Source organism: Protopterus annectens, chromosome 8.part0 (assembly GCF_019279795.1).
Source record: "Protopterus annectens isolate FY-2018-M chromosome 8.part0, PAN1.0, whole genome shotgun sequence".
Classification (NCBI taxonomy): domain Eukaryota; kingdom Metazoa; phylum Chordata; order Ceratodontiformes; family Protopteridae; genus Protopterus; species Protopterus annectens.
In genome coordinates, this window is record NC_056741.1 from 1013085197 (window position 1) to 1013104543 (window position 19347).

The following is a 19347-nucleotide window of genomic DNA, read 5'->3' on the forward strand; positions in this document are numbered from 1 at the left end:
GAGGTTTCAGCTCCCTGCCTATAAACTGAGGCCACCAGGAAGGCAGCTCCTGAAAGAGAGAGAGACAAAGCACCAAAGCATTTAAAAGCACCTGAGAGCCTGTCTCAGCCTAGCCCAGGCAGTGCCTCTTCCACTCCAACTCACAGGCTTCCACAGAGGCAAGCTGCTGGCTGAATACTTTATCTTTCTCACAAAGCAGGAGGCCAGATTTGGACATTCTGGCGGCCTCTTCTATAAAACACAAAAAAAAAAGTGCGAGACGGGACCCAGAAGCAAAATGAGTGGCATACGTGGGTCACACATTCCAGCATCTCAAATTCCTCCAGAACACTTTTCCTTTGGGGATAAGTTTCATACAACTGAGGAGGTGTTCCTTAAGGGAAACCCAAAAGCAGTCAAGTCCAGGAAAGGTACAGGACTTAAGAGTTTGTCTAGAACTAAGCTTCTACCAGTTCCTCCCATGCTAGATGTCCTGGAAGATGTAATTTAATTTATCTCTGGAACCTGATTCCTATCCACCTGCTCCTTGGAAGCATATCTGGTTCTGCAGGATCAAGAACTACATGAACTATATGGCAGACCTAGATATGGTGTCACTAAAACCCAGCAAGGCAGCTATCTCAGCTCCAACCAGGAGTCACGTTTCCAATGACAAGGAGAGCGGATCACGCAACAGATTTGAGGCAAATGTTTATACCTCTGCTACCCTTTTTTCAAAGCCTTGAAATTCCAGCCAAACATGCTTAGCCACCATCAATCCCTAATGGAAAAGATAAGAGTTAAGACAGAGAGGACTGAAGATGAGGATCTGAAGCAAAAGGTACTGGACCTAAGTGGACTTGTATTTCAGGTGGCCGAGCACTCTACAAAATATGTTGATGATGCTGTGCAAAGTAGCTATCAGGTTTGCAATAAGGACAAGTGTCTAACTGAGAACTATGCTCCTACTAGACAATGTGAAAACAGAGATCCTTAGTGCCCATTTGAAAAAGTGTCTTCCGCTTGGACCTTCTGCTCACAAAATATATCTAGCAAAAACTGAAGGAGAAGGATAAAACCACCCAGACAATTAGGCAGATTTTTCAGCCACAAGCTCCATTGAGAGATTAGAAAGCAGTTATATTTTGATTATTTAAAAAGTAACTGTTTTAAGGCCTATAAGGAAAGGTTTATAGTGGTCAATATCCTTTACACAGGTTGGTAGAGATCCCTGGTGCTGGATGACTAGTACAGAGAAGCTGTGATCTGTGCATTGCAGTCTGTACCTTGGATTAGTAATGCAGGACTTGAGGGAATATATCTTGAGCTGTAATCGGATGTCAGGAGAGTAAGCTGACCAGCTAGGAAAGGCAAGTTTTACTGAAAAAGTTTGTGGGTTAAAGAGCATAAATGTAACATGGATCTTTACAGCACAGGAAGCAATTTCCCTTGGGCTAGAAAAGAATAGTGGTGTTCTTTTTCACAAAGTAGGGAAAAAGCAAGCAGATGATGTTTGAGGTGTTTAGAGAGTAACTATTTTGATCAGAGGCTGCTACTATAATGGGGAGGCTGCATTCTAGCAGTGGATAAAGAACTCCCTTTATTATAGATATCTGACCAGTGAAAACTTTTTTTTTTTTTTGTACAGAATAAAAGTGTGTAGATTTTAGATGTGGCAACATTAATGTAGTGACCGAAGTTTAGATTTTGATCAACATACACACCTAAATTAAAGTTATGCACTCATCATAACTATGCATCTGTGCTGTCCATTTTATTCCTCAGCAATTGGCTACTGAATCCAACTTTGGATCAGAGTCAGCCGCATTCACCAGACTCTTGGATCCAATTCACGAGCTCCTTCCTCTACTTACAATGCCCCAGTCAACTAGCTATACCTCAGATCCGGTTTGCTGCCTTATATGCCCTCAACGTAGTCAAAGAAAAATAGAAATAGCAGAACTGGGGCTCAAACCTTGAACAAAAGGTTCCATAATATATACAAGGTCATGCCAGAAGGTGAGAAAGTACAGTTTTGTACCTACCATAAATGTAGATGTTCGAGTGCTAATACAGCTGCAGTCATAACAGATGGGTTCTCCTGCCATAAGTCGGGTCCTCGGTCGGCCGAATTCCAAAGTCTAGGTCTGGCGTCGGTTGTCGTCGCTTCTTCCCTGACGTCAGTGCGACAGGGGTATAAAAGAACCAGCCGACGCCATTTTCTTCAGCTTTTCTTGCCCCAGATGTCAGGTGCCCCCAGAAGGAAGGCAATACATAAAATTATGTAATAATGCAATGCAATATACTCAAAGACCAGTAGTTGCAAGCAAATACACCATAAAAGAAGACCCCTAGAGGGGAAGGAGGGAGGGAAACCTGGACTGCAGCTGTATTAGCACTCTAACATCTACATTTATGGTAGGTACAAAACTGTACTATGTTCATCGTGCATACAGCTGCAGTCATAACAGATGGGTAGAATCCCAAAGCTAAGAAAAGGGTGGTAGACACTAGGTGGAGCTAGGAGGAGCCAAAATGCCCTGCAAGACTGCAGTGGCAAAGCCTGCTCTAGATTTGGAGTATAATGGTAGATTGTAGTGCCTAGAGAAGGTATGCACAGAACTCCAAGTGGCTGCTTCTAAAATATCATGGGTAGGAAATCCTCTGAGGAAGGCTGCAGAGGTGGCTGTGGCCCTGGTAGAATGAGTTCTAATGCCTGTAGGTACAGTTTTGCCATGAAAGGAATAGCAAAAGCGTATGCAGTGGGCTATCCATTTTGAGATTGTCTGTTTGGATATTGACTTTCCTTGAGCTCCTACCGCATAGGCCACAAAAAGCTGTTCTGATTTTCTGAAAGGTTTTGTTCTGTCCAAATAATAACGCAGTTGTCTGTGGATGTCCAAGGAATGCAGTAATCTCTCCCCTTTGTTTTGAGGATTAGGATAAAAAGTAGGTAAATGTATGGCCTGATTTAAAGCTACCTTGGATACCACTTTAGGCATAAAGGACGGGTTGGTACGTAATGAAACTCTGTCCGGATGGAAGATGATAAAAGGCTGGACAGCCATAAGAGCCTGTAGTTCTGAAACTCTACGAGCTGAAGTGATAGCCAGAAGGAAAGCTGTTTTCCAGGACAAATATTGTAAATCAGATCAGGCAGCTGGTTCAAAAGGAGGCAAAGTCAGTTTTTCCAAAATGAAATTAAGATCCCAAGCAGGTATTGGTTGTTTCCTTGGAGGTCTTAAATTCTTAGCCCCTCTGAGGAACTGTCTTAATAGAGGGTGAGAGAATGAAGGTGGATCAGTGTTGTATTCTGCAGAAATGGCTGAGGCATGGATTTTGATGGAGGAGAACAAAAGTCCACTGCTTAGCAGTTCAGCCAAATATTGTAGTATTTGAGGTAAATTCAGTTTTCCAGGGCACTGGCCCTTTTTCTCATTCCAAACACAAAAACGTTTCCATTTTGCAGAGTAAGCTTTTCTAGTTGATGGCCTTCTGGCCTCCAAAATGACATCCTGCACCTCCTTGGAGAGCAGGACCTGCTACGATGCTAAGGAATCTTCCATGCGGCTAGATTGAGTGTTTTCAGCTGACTGTGAAGAGTTCTGAAGCTGTGCTGAGTCAGAAGAAGAGGCATTAGAGGCAGGGTCCATGGTGGGGAATGCGTCAGGCTCCTCAGGAGTGGGTACCAGTGTTGCCTTGGCCAGTCTGGAGCAATGAGGATCATCTGTGGTCTGTCTGTCCTGGTCTTCAATAGGACTTTGGGCAGCAGAGGAAGAGGTGGGAAGGCATAAACTGTCATTGATGTCCAACTGAAAGAGAGAGTGTCCACTCTCCAGGCCTTTGGATGGAAGATCCTTGAGCAGAATCTTGCCAATTGATTTTTGTGGGAAGCAAAGAGATCTATGTCTGGCCTTCCCCATTCTGGGATTATTTCTGTAAAAACTTTTGGATGCAACTTCCATTCGTGTGGATCTGCCATATTCCTGCTTAGGTTGTCTGCCAGTGTGTTTTCCTTGCCTGGCAAGTACTGTGCTTGTAGTTCCATTTGTAAGTCCATGGCCATGTTCCAAAGTGACATGGCCAGTCTGCATAAGGGATAAGAATGTGTTCCTCCCTGCTTGTTTATGTACCACATAACTGTGGTGTTGTCTGTTCTTATCAATAGCTGACCTGGTTGTAGAAGGTCCTTGAAAGCTGTAATAGCATTTATCACTGCTAGCATTTCTTTTTGGTTGATGTGAAGGTGCTTTTCTTTTCGGGTCCATTTGCCCTGAATGCATCTGTCTGTCATGTGCAGCCCCCCAGGCGTAGTCCGAGGCGTCTCTTTTGTGATGACTTGATTTGCTTGAGGATTGCTGAATGGAAGACCTGTGTTTGTTTGGCATGCTTGAGCCCACCACAGACATTCCTTTTGCAGACATGGAATTAGTGGTATTATTGTTTCCAAACTGTGGCTGTGTTGAGACCATATGTTCATAGGTTGGTACTAGGCTATCAGCCCTAGGGCCTATACAAGCCTAGCCATACCAATTCCCTGGCTATTTCTTCCCACATTATTTACTTTCCTGGACCCCTGTCTAGCAGGGCGACTGACGTGATCCCTGGGGTGAATTTCCTTTCTCCCATCCAATCGTCAAGGTTCCTCTTGAAGAGGTCCAAAGAGGCACTCTGCTTGACATGTATGGGCAATCTATTCCAGAGTCTGGGGAGTCTCTGGGTCAGGAACCTATCCCTCCAGCATGTTTTGTTTATTGTGATGACAAGGTTTAGATCCCTGGAGCATGTAGCTCTGAGGGATTGGGATTTCTTTAAGTGTAGCATGTCCAACAGCTCTGGGTTTGACATGGCCTTGTATGTTAAGCAGAGATCGCCTCTGAGTAGACGATATGCAACAGAGTATAGCTGGAGTTTTTAAGGCGGTCAGCATAGGGCATCTGCTTTAGGCCTGTGATTCTTTTAGTGAGGTATTTCTGAGGCCTTTCCAGTTGTTGCAGATGTCTTGAGAGGTACATACCAAATGGGGCGTTGTATTCTATAATGGGTCTAATGAGGGATGAGTACAGTGGGACAATGACCTCCTTTTTTCTGGATGAAAAGCCCTTCGTGATGAGGTGTGCCACAAAGAAGGATTTCCTGACTGTTGTGGCGATGTGGTTATCGAAGGTGAGACCACTGTCCACCTGTGTCCCTAAGTCTCTTATCACACTTTCTGTGTTTAGTGTACTGCCACCTATATGGTAATTCATGGATATGTGTTTTTTCCCAAAGGGGATAACAATACATTTCTTGGCATTGAGCTTGAGCCCATGGCTCCGGCACCAAGCATCTGTTTCTGTAAGGCCCTTTTGTAGAGTATCCACATCATTTGGGGATTCAATAATGGCTCCCAGTTTGCAGTCATCTGCAAACTTTGTTAGCCAGAGTCCCTTAGTGTTGACCTGTACTTCAGAGAAGTAGATGCCAAACAAGAGCGGCCCCAGGACTGAACCCTGAGGTACTCCACTTGTCACTTGTCTGGAGCTGGATTTGGAGTCGGCTACTTTTACAGTGTGGGTTCTATCAGTAAGCCATTTATCAACCCATTGGGTGACACAGGGATTAATGCCCAACTTAGTAAGTTTATCTATGATTCCAGAGTGGGGGATGGTATCAAAGGCCTTGGCAAGGTCTAGATAGGCTGTGTGGACCACCTTACCTTTGTCCATGGCTCCGGAGACTGATTCAAAGAAGTCAATCAGGTTCAGGAGACAAGATCGGCCCTTCACAAATCCAAACTGGGTGGGGTCCAGTGTTTGAAGGTTGCCAATGTCTTTGTTTATAAGTTCCATGATAATACGCTCCATGGCCTTGCAGATAAGGCTTGTCAGACTGATGGGACGGTAGTTTCCGGGATCCAAGGCTATGATTAAACATGACACTTATGTGAGGTGCCAGTTCATATTGTAGTTCATGTAGTACACAGCCCGGGATGTCATCTGGTCCCATGGATGCTGTATTCTTGGCTTTAGATAGTGCGTTTTGTACCTGTGTGGCCGTTATTACTGGAATTTGGCAATCTTCCAGTATTGAGATGGGCCATTTAGGGGGTGAGAGGGGGGTGAAGTTGGCACTGAATCGATCTGCCAGGATATTGGCAATATCCTTTGGATCAGTATATTTAATGCCATTCTGTTTTAGCTCAGAGCAGATCTGAGCATTGCCATTTAGATTCTTGGCATAGTTATAGAATGCTTTGTGGTTGTCTTTGGAATCTTTGGCAATTTTATTTTCGTAACTAGCTTTGGAGGATTTTATGAGGCATCTCAGTTTCTTACTGAGGCTAGTAAGGGAGTTTTTTGCATCCTGGGATGTTCCTCTTTTCTGCAAAAGTTTCTTCCTTTTGTTGTAAAGTTTGTTTACGGCAGGGGACCACCAGATTGGCTTCCTTTTTTTGGATGAGAGCATTTTGGTTCTATTTGGGATGGCACGATTCATGCATGAGTGGATGTGCTCGTACAGTGCCTTAGTGTAGGATTCAGCAGTTGAACTTTCAGTTCCCGTCTGCATGGGTGTTATGAAGTTTGTCACTTCTGACTTGAGTAGCATGAAGTTGGCTTTGGAGAAGTTTTTTATGGTGGTTTCTTTACTGGGGGGTGGAGGTGGGATGTGGATATTAAGGGTGATTAGCTTATGGTCAGACCTGACTAACGAGGGGGTGACCATAGGTATGGAGCATTGATTTCCCATGTTGGTAATGACCAGGTCTAGGATATTGGAGCCCCTGGTGCGACTATGGATTAGTTGATCCAGGGCATTGGAATTTATGAATTCCAAGAACCATTGCGCAAAGGTGTTGGGACATGAGTAGTTTTCCCAGTTAATGGCAGGGTAGTTAAAATCACCCAGTATTAGGGTGTTTGGTTCTATCTTAATATTTTCCAGTATGTTTAGAAAGGTGTAGTGAGAATCTTGGGGTATGGTGAGGGATCTGTAGCAAGCTACAATTTGGATTGCAGTCTTACCTAGTGTTAGTTGCACTTGGAGAATTTCAGACACATTGTGTTGGCCAACTAGCCTGGTGGTGCGAATATCCTTGGTGAATATTGACACTCCCCCACCTTTAGTGTTTCGGTCCTGGTTTAGTGGCCGAAAAGTGTGGTAAGAGTTGTAGCCTGGTATTGCAGGGCTGCTCTCTGGAGCCTTGAACCAGGTCTCAGTTACTGCACAGATATCGATGTTCTCCATTTTTAGGAGTGCCTCGAGAGTGCATTTTGAGGTTTAGACTTCTAGCATTGAGTAGCATTACCTTCAGATTTTGCATGCTTGTACCTGTTACGGAGGTGGTTTTGTCCTTTGAAGTTTGCCTAAAAAAGGCACTATAGGGGTGGCAAGAGCCTTAGCCAGTAACCTGAATCCCAGGGGTGACAGGTGCAGACCATCTCTGGCAAAGCATTGTGGTCTGTCAATCATGTCATCCCAGGCAGACAGATACTGGATCCCCTCTGAATGACACCATAAGCTTAGCCAATTGTTGAAGTCAATCATTTTATCCTTATATTGTGGTATCATTCTGGGCGAAGGCAGGATGCTACTCAGGGCTAGGGTCATACCTGCCTGGGCCACATGATCCGAGAGCTCTTCCATGTCTCTTTTCATGTAGTCCAGGGAGGTAAGTCTCAAGTCATTCACTCCAACATGGAAAATGACAGAGTCATATTTGTACTTGTTGTGGAGTGACTTGAGTGCATGCATTATGTGGTGGATCCTGGCACCCGACAGGCAGCTGACTGTAATTTTCTCCTTATTCAACCTGGTGAGAGGGACATCAGTGTGCCGGACTATAGAGTCACCTATGACTAAAGTGTTAGGTACATTGTCTTGCCTTAGGGGCTGTTGCTGGGTGGCACACTGGTGTTGTGAACTATGTGACACATTGGTTGTGATTGGTGTTTGTTTATGCTTTCAGCTTCAGAGGTCTTTGCTGCTTGGGCAGGTTACAGTTAAGGGCCTCTGCATATGTGGATTTAGTGTTGCTATATGTGGGTGTTGGTGGTGCGGGTTTAGAAGGGCTATGTGTTGCTTGAGATGTAGTGTGGGTGTTAACCTTCTCCTCTTGACTGTTTAGCACAATCTTGGGTGGAGAGAGCTTTGCTTCCATTTTGGCTATGTAAGTGCATCTCTCACAGGTTGTAGTGTTGGGTGGTAGGAGGAGAGGGTTGTCTGTGTACATGAGGCAATTGCTGCATTGCCCCAGTATGCCCAGATTCACCAGGTGGACAGGAGAAATCACTGGAAGCTGTCCCTTGGACATGCTTGGTTTGAGGCTTTTTTTTTTTTTCTTTGTAAAGTATAGGAGCTGTTTCCTTAGCAAGGTACTTTGCAATTATAGGCTGTTTAGTGCCTACTATTAATTTCTCTTTGTTAACAAGGAGAGTTCAGTGTTTTTTAGGTACCATTGTAGTTTTCTCATATGCAGCTTTGCACATGGGATTAGTAAGATGCAAGATGCCATGAATCTCAGAGCCTGCAGGATTTTCCTTGCAGTCAGCCTGGTGCAATTTGCCAGTGTTCTGAAATATTGAATTAGTTGCCCCTGATTCTCTGGCGTGAGGTAGGCCATCTGGGTGTTTGTGTCCAAATTGGCACCCGGGAAAATTATTTTCCGAGAGAGTATTAGTCTTGATTTCTCTTTGTTGACTGTGTATCCTAGAGAGTTTAATAACATTATTACATAAGCCAGATGTTTCAGAAGAATGTGCTTGCTGTCCGCTTGGATCAGGCAGTCGTCCAAATAAGGGTATATTTGTATCCCTTGAAGTCTGCAGTAGGCAATTACTGATGCCAGGCATTTCATGAATACTCTGGGCGCAGTAGATAAACCAAAGGGCAATGCAGATAATTGATAATGGGTTGAACCTGCAAGAAATCTGAGGTATCTTCTGCAATTTTGTCTGATTGGGACATGCAGGTATGCCTCCTTGAGGTCCAATGTTACCAGCCAAGACTCCTTGCCCAGCATGGGAAGAAGTTGCTGTAGAGTGAGCATCTTGAATTTTGGTACAAGTAGAAATGTGTTTAGGATGGATAGGTCCAAAATAGGTCTCCAATCTTTTCCCTTCCTTGGTACCAGAAATAGCCTGGAATAAAAACCTTGACCCTGTTCGTATAGAGGTACCTCTTGAATAGCTTTCATGTTTATAAGATCTGAAATTTGCTTTTGTGCCTCTGCCCTTTGATTGTGTGGCAGGTTTGGCATGCCTTTCATTTTTGGAAGGGTATGAAAATGGAATTTGTAGCCTCTGTTTATAATGTTCAGGATCCATTTGTCCTTTGTGACAATATGCCAATTTTTTGAGAATAGTGCCAGCTTTCCTCCAAAGGGGGCTGCCATTTGAGACCTGGTTGGCATGCAAAGGGGAAAGTCATTGGTTTTGCTTTCTGAAAGATTGCGAGTTGTCCTCACCACCTCTTTGTGTAGGAGCTTGCCATTGTCTGCCTCTGTATGAGCCTTGTGTTTGCCCTCTGTCCCTCGGGCGCCTGTATCTGCCTCTTTGGGGTCTGTCTGTGGCAGGAAAGGACCAGTTTTTGGAAGGCCAATTTCTACTAAAACGTGGGGGTTGAACCTGCAGAAATTCTTTCACAGTTTGCATTGATTTAGCCTTTTCCTCCATTTTCCGTAATACTTCCTCAGCATTTGCCCCAAATAGTACATCCTTTTGAAGAGGGGCGTCTAGTAATTTAGCTTTGACATGATCAGGCAAGGCTTGTTCCTTGAGCCAGGCATGCCTACGTATGACTGAGTCTGTAACAGCAGCTCTACATGAGGCCTCTAGAGCATCAAAATCACATTGTAAGGTATGTTTACCCACTTGTTCTGCACTATGCATCAAATCCTGCAACTCCTTCATGTCTGGTTGTTCAGGTTGTGACATTTTACTTTTCAATTGAGATAACAGAAACTGTTGGTATTTTAGCATATGAAACTGACAGTTTAAGGCCCTCATGGATAAGGTAGCCGAGGTATATATCTTTTTTCCCCACCTTTCAAAGGATCTGGAATCCCTCTCGGAAGGCAATGGAGGCCTTAACTCCCTTGGGCCCCTGTGAGATGGTTTCTAGGTCAGCAGCATGGCTTTTGTATAGAAATTGGTGAGAGTCAGGAACCCTGTAGTACCTGTCAGGCTTAACTGGCGCTGGAGGAAGAGAGTCCGGGTTAAGGCAGGCCTCAGAGTAAACATCATCTAGGATGTCCAGAACAGGAGGAATAGCCAGAGGCCTGTGCTGGGGTAACAAAAGAAATTTCCTGAGCCTTTTCTTGGAATCTGAATAATCCTGGCCTTCCCAGTGGAAGTGTTCCCTTAAGGTATGCAGAGTTTCACCAAAAGAGTAATCCTCAGGGGGGGATACAGAAGGAATAGATTCCTCTGCATCAGAGTCTTCAAAAGGGGAGTAAGACTGTTCCTGATAATCAGAGTGCTCTGAAATAATGGAGCCCTGATCAGGGGAGGGGGAATCTTCCTCCACTCTGGGTCTTTTGTCCGGAGGTGGCTGAGAACCTCTGATTAGAGTAATTAAATCCTCAGCCATTTTAAGCATCTGCTTCTTAGGCATGGGGCCTGGAGATGGGCCCTGTGTAGGTGGTCTCTTAGGGTGCATGGTAGCTTTAGACTTGGTGAAAGCCTTGATGGAGAAAGAAGAGGAAGGTCTGAAGACACCTTGAGTGGAGGTGGACCTGTCCACATTCTGTGTTTCAACGCCAAGAGTGGCTTCGGTATCTGTAGTCAGGGTGTGGGCCGAGGAGCCTGCGACCTCGGGTACAGGAGACACCGCCAAAGATGTGTCGTCGGTAATCAGGGTAGGCGCCTCGCTGAGAACCGGAGCACGTGTAGTCGGCTTTGGCGTGGTGTCGATAGAGGCCGCGGACCTCGAGTGTCGGTCCTTGTCTTTGCGTTTTTTAGACAAAACCGGAGTCGGAGTATGGACGACATAGTATAGTTAAATGCTTTCCCAAAATAATGCTGGGCGAACTCCGCCGGATGCTTAATAGTGCGTTTGTTGAATGTAGCACAAAAGCGACAGACCGAGACGTCGTGGTCTGGGCCTAAACAAGGTATACAGAGGGAATGGAAATCCTTATGCGGTATTTGCTTCCCACAAGAAATACAATTACTAACTTTGTCTGACATCGGTCTGAGGCAAGAAAAAGTTTCCCCAATGGGGTACTTAGCTTTTAAGAAGACTTTGGTTCCATATTTTTCGTAATCTCAGGAGCTGGCCGACCGGCACTTGCGAACTGCTTCTGCTTCGGGCACCGCGCGGCAAGAAAGACTGAAGAAAATGGCGTTGGCTGGTTATTTTATACCCCTGTTGCACTGACGTCAGGGAAGAAGCGACGACAACCGACGCCATACCTAGACTTTGGAATTTGGCCGACCGAGGACCCACCTGACGGCAGGAGAACCCATCTGTTATGACTGCAGCTGTATGCACGATGAACATCAGGGAAAGAGGATGGGAGAGTTGAGGAATAAAAACTAGACAACACAGATGCATAGTTATGCAGAGTGCATAACTTTAAAATCTGACATTGTCCTTTTCATTCATTCCTCAATGACTGGGGACACTGTCCGCAGCTACATGAATCTTGGGTGGTCCTCATGGAAGTTCCAGAGTACTACAGAACCAAAAGCAGCTCTGCGTCTGGATGTTAAATCTAGTTTACAATGAGCAATAAAGGTATAAGGATTTTACCAGGTAGCTGCTGCTCAAATGTCATAAACAGAAGTTCTAAACCAAAAGTCAGAAGAGGTAGCCATGGACCTAGTAGAATGTGCTTTAGAAGGTTTTGGTACGGACAGACCTCACTGAATGTAAACAAACGAAATGCAATCAGTAATCCATTTGGCCAAGGTAATTTTAGAAACTGGGGATCCCAATCTGTTCAGGGAGGAGGAGACAAATAGTTGTTCTGACTTTCTAAATTCCTTTGTTCTGTGGAGAGAAAAATGCAGTTGTCTATGTACATCTAAAAGGTGCAGCATGTACTCTCCTTTGTTAACAAAACTGGTAAAGAAGACAGTCAAGTTGATTTGCTTGACTGATAATTAGTTTCAGACATTGGGCAAAAAAAGACTGACGCTGTCTTTGTGAAAAGTAAGGTAAGAAGACTTGGAAGAGACAGCCTGGAGTTCAGAAACTTGTCTTGCAGACGTAATGGCTACCAAAAAGGCAGTCTTCCACAAAAAAAAAAAAAATTTAAATCACACTTACTGTAGCTGATGGTTCAAAAGGTTTCTGAGTCCCTTGCAGCATGACTGTCAAATCCTAGGGGGTGGCAGGTCCTTCAATGGAGGTTTAAGTAAGAAGGTGCCTTTTAGAAACACCTTGCACAACTTTGAAGAAGCTAATGATGAAGCACTCCACCCCCCTCCCTGAGTGAAAATTAGAGATAGCTGTTAATTCCACTTTGATAGTGAAAAAACTAGCACCTTCTTGAAAAACAGATGCTAAAAATTCTAGAAGAGCAATGAAAGGGTCCATTTCCCTCTGAAGAGCCCAAATAGAGAATCTTCGCCATTTAATTTTACAGATCTTCCTCGTAGAAGCCATCTGGGAAGATAGAAGTATCTATCAAACTGGGGAGGAAAGCCTCAACTGTCTAGCTATCAATGGAACTGGAGAAACCATGCAGTCAATTTGAAGCCTTGAGTATTGGGATGCAGTGGATAAAGATGATGAGATCAGCAGAAGAGGAACCACATCTGGTGTGGCCAAAAAGGAGCAATGAGAACAACTGTGCTCTTTAATCAAAGTATTTTCTGTAAAAACTTTGGAATTAAAAGTAATGGAGATAAGCATAAAGTACGGAGTGCCACACATGGATGACAGCATCTCTCGGTGACTCCCTTAGAGGAGGGATAAGGGCAAATAACCTGCTGCACTTGCTGTTGTGAGGAGAAGCAAACAGTGCAGCAAGACTGGCCCCAATGTTGGAAAATCCTCTCCACCACTAACCGATAGACCACTTGTGAGGCATCAGAAGGGACCTGCTGAATCTGTTTGCTAAAATGTTGAACTTTCAACCACTTCCTAGTGGCAATGCACACACCAAGGAAGAGAAAGTCCACTGCCATACACTCATAGCCTCTCGACAAAAGGTGTAAGAACAGGTTCCCCCCGTTTGTTGATGTACCAGACCACAGTCCTGATGTAGGGTTGTATAGCAATAGTCCCCCAGAGGAAGAACTGTCCCAAGAAATGCCTCCCCCACCCGTCTGGTCAGGATAAAACAGACAAACATTCATGGGTTCAGTTCATGCAGCTTTATTGCACACAAACACATAAGAAATGAGGCTTTGTAACTTAAACTTAAATAAACTTATAAACAGACTGACTGCCACACTCACACATTTACATGGTGCCTGTTCTCTCAAAATGGCACTGCTGCCTGACATGCTCAGTATTTATATGCACGTCCTACATCTCAAAATGCTTCTTAAAGGTACATACACTTTCTGATCTACATCCTCCCTCTTTGAGAAATAGCCCATATACGAAATGACAGTATTCAATGACATACAATTTACAGAAATTATCTTTTGACATGCAATTATACAAAACTAATTATTTGACATGCAATCATACAAAATCAGGCACATATAAAACAATTTCGTCCAGGTTGTTGTGTATTTTACACTAAGTCTTAAAATACGACCTGACCATGTAACATAAAAGTCAGGATTGGATCTAGCAACGGGCACCGTCTTCAAGGACATCTAGGAAATCATTAAGAATGGGAATGGATACTGCAATATGTTCTTCGGTATGAACACTGTCAGGGTTGCTCTGAGATCTAGTGTCTGTATCACAGGTACAATGCTGCAGTATCGTTTCTGATGGAGGAAGATGTCTGTGGTTTCTCCTGTATTCTATACCTTCAGATTCCATTAAGTAGGATCTTGGCCCGGTGCATATACCTCTCACTTCAGCAATTTGAGCAAAGCCTTTCACCGATCTCTCACTCTCTCTCCTTTTAACAGATGAAGAAATATGCTTGTTTTACCAAAGTTGGACTTCTGAGAACGCTTCTTAAAAAGTTTGGCTTTGATTGTTCTGTTGTTCTTAGTATTAGGCATGGACAAACTAGAACTAATAGGCAAGGTTGCTCTGGTTTGCCTAGATAGAAATCTCTGAGCAGGCAAGCCAAGTAGGCTGTCACAGGGTATATTTCTGAGACTAAGTAAATTCAAAAAGATATTGGTATTGTCACACTTTGACGTCTCCAGTAATTGCTTTGCATTCTGTACTGCACATTCAGCAAGGATGTTTGATTGTGGATATTCAGGACTGCTAGTAATATGCACGCCCACTCTTTAGCAAATCTCTGAAACAATTGATTGGTAAACTGAGAACTGTTGTCAGAAACAACGTGGACTGAGAAATAATGTCTCATCTTAGTAATAACAGCACTGGACATTAGGGTTAGGTAGCAAATCTATCTGAAATCCATTTGAATAAGAGTCTACCAACACTAAGTAATGTTGACTGTTCCATTCAAATATGTCAGTTGTTACTGTTGAGCAAGGTAGTTCAGAAATTTGGCTTAGATGAAGTGGCTCTTTATGCAAATGGAGCTTAGTATTGTTGCACACTGAATAAGAAGTAAGCACTTTATCAATGTCTTTCGCTAGAGAAGGCCACAATACTAGCCCTCTTGCCCTTCTTTTGGTAGAATCAAAACATGGGTGGCCACAATGTAAAATCTAAATGTATTGACACTGTAAGGAAGTAGGAACAACTTCTGGACCTTTGAAAATGATACCATCTTCCATCAGCATCTCATCTCTGTTTGGAAAGTAAGGCTGCACTTCTGGCAGTACACAGGATTGCTTTGATGGCCATCCTACATTGATGGCGTGGTTGAGCTTTTGCAAAAGTGGATCAAGTCTTTGTATGATCTCGCAGCTCATCAGGTCTCGTGTTAGAAAAATTACGCATTTCCATGACATCAAAAACAAAATTCTCTGCATCAAGCTGTTCCATAGTATTTCTGGGCAATCTGAATAAGGTATCAGCAAGATAAAGAAGTTCACCTTTTTTATATACCATTTTGAAATTATACTTTTGCAATTTGAGCTTTTTTTTTTTTTTTTTGCTCAAAAGGTTTGATTATTATTTTTTAAAAGTTAACATCTTGAGAAAAAATTTTCAAATAAATTTAAACAAAAAAGAAAAATAGATGTACATTACATTTGTAGTGTTGCTGGAGCAGAACGCATTGGCGTCTTTAAAATGGTAACTAGAGGTTGATGGTCAGTTCCTATCTGGATAGCTTGGCCATAAATATAATCATGAAACTTCAAAAATGCAAATCCAATTGCCAAAAGTTCCTTCTCAATTTGAGCATACTGCATCTCAGTTTGGGTAAGAGTTCTAGATGCATAGGCAACAAGTCTGCCCTATTGAAGAATAACTGCGCCAAGATCAAACTTTGAAAAATCACAAGAAAGAACTACTGGTTTCTGGACATCATAGTATCTTAATGTAGGTGGGTTAGCATTTTGCTGTTTGTGGTTATCAAATGCTCTCTGGTGGTGTTCTAATCATGACCATGCAACATTTTTGCATGTCAGCTTTCTTAAAGGTACTGATAACTCACTAAACCCAGGGAAATTTTGCCTAAATAGTTAACCATACCAAGAAAATGCTGTAAGGCTTAGACATTGGAGCTGTCATCTCAAGAATGACTGCTTGTTTAGAAGGATCTGGTCTTATGCCTGTACTGGTAAATAAATGACCTACATAAGTAACTTCTGGTAATCTGAACTTACATTTCAGAGGAGTGAGCTTTAAATTCACTTCATGCGCTCTGTCCAGAACTTTCCTGAGGTTTCTATCATGCTCTGCTTCACCATTACCTCCAACCAGTAAATCATAAACTATTATTGCACATGGGTAGCCTGAAAAAATTTGCTCCATTGCATGCTGAAAGACTTCACTGGCAAAATTTTTTCCAAAAAGCATCCTGAGGAATCTGTATCAACCAAATGGGGTACTGAATGTAGTCAGTAGTTGAACGTGTGCGATCACGCATCATTTGCCAAAATGAACTCTTTGTATTTAAGACAGAAAAAAACAGTGGCACTTGGCATGAGGGTTACAATCTCCTCGACAGTACGCATAGGATGATGAGGTCTTTTTAATGCCTTGCTCAAGTATCTTGGGTCAATGCATATTCTGATTTCATCTGAATTTTTCTTATGAGTAGATATCATGGAAGACACCTACTCAGTTGGTTCTGTGACTGGACAAATCACACCTTGCTGCACCATTTTGTCTAACTGGACCTTGACTTTGTCCTGCATAGCTATTAGAACTCTTCTTGCTGGTCTGACCACTGGACTGACTTCTGGATTTACTTTCATGGAGTACACAACTGGAAGTCTGCCTAGCTTGTTGTCAAACACATCAGCATACTCTGAGAAAATAGCATCCATAAAGCAGGAACTGGGACATGTGCTTACATGATGTACTTCTCTGGTAAAAGAAAGCAATTTCATTCTCAAACCATCTCGGAGACCTAACAATGATGGCACAGGTCTTCGGCATACATAAAATTGCAAACTGTAACTTTTCCCAGCCAAACAGCACGAAAGCACTACAGAGCCTTCAGTATGAATCTCTTCGCCTCCATAAGCAACAAGTTTCACACAATTTCCCAAATTAAGTTGCTTACCAGCCCTCACCATAGCAAATGTTTCTGCTGACATTACACTTGGAACCAGTGTCTACTTTGAGCTCTGTGGGTTTACCACTGATCAGGCCAGTACAAAACACTTCATTCTTTGCCAATATATCTACTGCACTAACCTTTTCACTGACCACTGATACACCATTTACATAGAAAGTAGGGCTGCAGCTCTCTACATGACCAGGTTGCTTTTTTGAGTGACCTCTCAATAACTGAATGAGGCTTGCTTGATTTACAAAACTTTTGAAAAAGGTTTCATTTTTACACTTGTGGCACTGCTGACCAAATGCTAACAACTTCTCTCTTTTAGACTCATGATTGGCACCACGATTATGACAGTTAATAAGACTTGACTTGGGTAATGCTGACTCACCCTTGTACTGTACTGCATGAGCATGCCCTTTTTACTGAATTAGTCTTGGAACTTGCTAGAAAGCTATGGATTTTCTCTACCAGACCCACAGGGGTTGCTGCTGTCATGTGCTTAGGCCTATTTCTGCTTGACACGTGTTGCATGCTGTCTACATTTGCTCTAGAAGCTGTTGAAATCATGCTCTCACCACTTGCAAGGATATTTGTGTGCCTCTCTGTGAGGCCATGGACTTGACAAATATCTGTGGCTTTGTTTAACATTAAATCACTATCACAAAGCAAAATCTTTCTCACTGCAGCACTATTAACACCACACATAAGCCTGCCCTTTATTAACTCATCTTTCAAGTCACAAATCTGCCTTATTTCTCAAGTCAGTGATAAGAGCTGCAAGTTTCACCTGGCTTTTGGTCTCATGTATAAAATAAGTGCCTCTCTAATGTACCACTTGTCTGGGGGTTGTGTATTTCTCTAAATTTACCTTTTAAGCACTTTGAGTCCTCCCCTTGATTCAGCTGCTACCACAATATGGTGGTTTTCCTCCTCTCTTACATATACTGCTGGTGCATAAACAAATGAACGCTCTCTTTCAACAGCTTCTGATCCAGCTAAGTTAAGCAAAATGAATGCCCTTGTACGTGCATCTTTGTCAGGAAAAAGCTGCTTGTATGAAAATATCATATTCCTGCGCGAATACTCTCCAATTCTCTGCTATATTATGATCAAACACAAGTGGTCTGTGAAATGCCTCTGCCATATCAACACACTGTAGTGAAGATGCTTGAAATCATGTACAAACATGCACACACAAATATGTATGCCAGAACTTTATTCCAGTACTTGTAATTATGCCCAACAGCACAGCAAACTCTTTGAAATAACTGCATGTTGCCAAATAAATCTCCATAGCACAAGAACACTTTAAAATCAATGCACTTTGTGAAACTACTCCTCATCAGTGTAAGAAATACTTTCAAAATGATTGCACTTTGCAACTAAACTGTACACAGCAGAAGAAGCTCAGAGTAAGAAACACTTATAGATGAATGCACTTTGCAAATAAACTGTACACAGCAAAAAAACTTTTCAAAATGGCTGTACTTTTGCAAAATAACTCAAAACACTCTGAAATGCTGGCACTCTGCGAATAAATGCACACAGCACAAGAAACTTTTCAAAATGTCTGTATTTTGACTGCACTTTGCAATTTAACTGTACTTTGCACATAGTAAACTCTTTGAAATAACTGCAACGTAATAAAGCACACACACTGCAAACACTTTGCACACTCTGAGATACTTCAAAGAACTCTAGTTATGCTTTGAATGGCTTTGGTCAATGCGAAATAGTAGTTTGTGCCCAAAGACTGTCTTTTACTAAAAACATGCTTACGCTTATTCTGCCCTTTTTACTGCACTTGTTATGCCCTTTTAATCTGTTATGCGCCTTACACTTTTCTTGTGCCCGTTTTACTTTAAACATGCTCGTTATGCAAACCAAAGGTAATTCTGAGCCCAATATGAATATCTCTACTAGTTTTATCAAATATTGTGGTCTCGAATAAGAAGTTATGTACCTACCATAACGTTCCATGTTAGTTGTCTTCTCTCGCCTTCTTTTTTGCTGGATGGGATGGGTTCAGAGCCGATCCTCTGCTCGACTCGGCACTTGCTAAGCTCGAGAGATAATTTTACCAGCTCGAGGCAACCCTATATCTCATGATGCAAGGCGGAGACTATCCAGATCTCGTTTGGTAGCTAAGGAAATAGTAATATATTCTTCCAACTGTAGAGGAGGAAGAAAAAGTAACAATACTAAATAACATCATAATCCTCTATAAAGGATCAACCTAATCTAGTGACACTAGAAGCTGAACAGCTAGAAAAGGAATAAAACCTCTTAATAGAAGAGGCATAATCTTCTCGGTCTGACCAGGCTAGGGGGATGGAGGGCGGGACGCAAGAAAGAAGGTGAGAGAAGACAACTAATATGGAACGTTATGGTAGGTACATAACTTCTTAATGTTAAGTTGTCAATCTCACCTTCATTCTTGCTGGATGGGACCGTGTCCCTAGCACCTCTATCCTGGGTGGCTCAATGGAACAGACTCTTGAGAACGGTGGAACCAAAATTCGCTCTGTCTCTGGAGGCCAAGTCTAATTTGTAATGTGAAACAAAGGCATGAGGAGAGGCCCATGTGGCTGCTGCACAAATAGTGTCTATTGGAAGTCTAGCTTGAAAAGCTGTCGATGTAGCTAGAGCTC

The 19347-nt window shown here is 42.8% G+C and overlaps 1 long non-coding RNA gene across 1 annotated transcript in view; it reads right to left on the minus strand.

Moving 5' to 3' along the window:
• LOC122809195 overlaps positions 1-19347 on the minus strand; it is a 968247-nt gene that overhangs the window by 366986 nt on the left and 581914 nt on the right. The window lies entirely within an intron of this gene.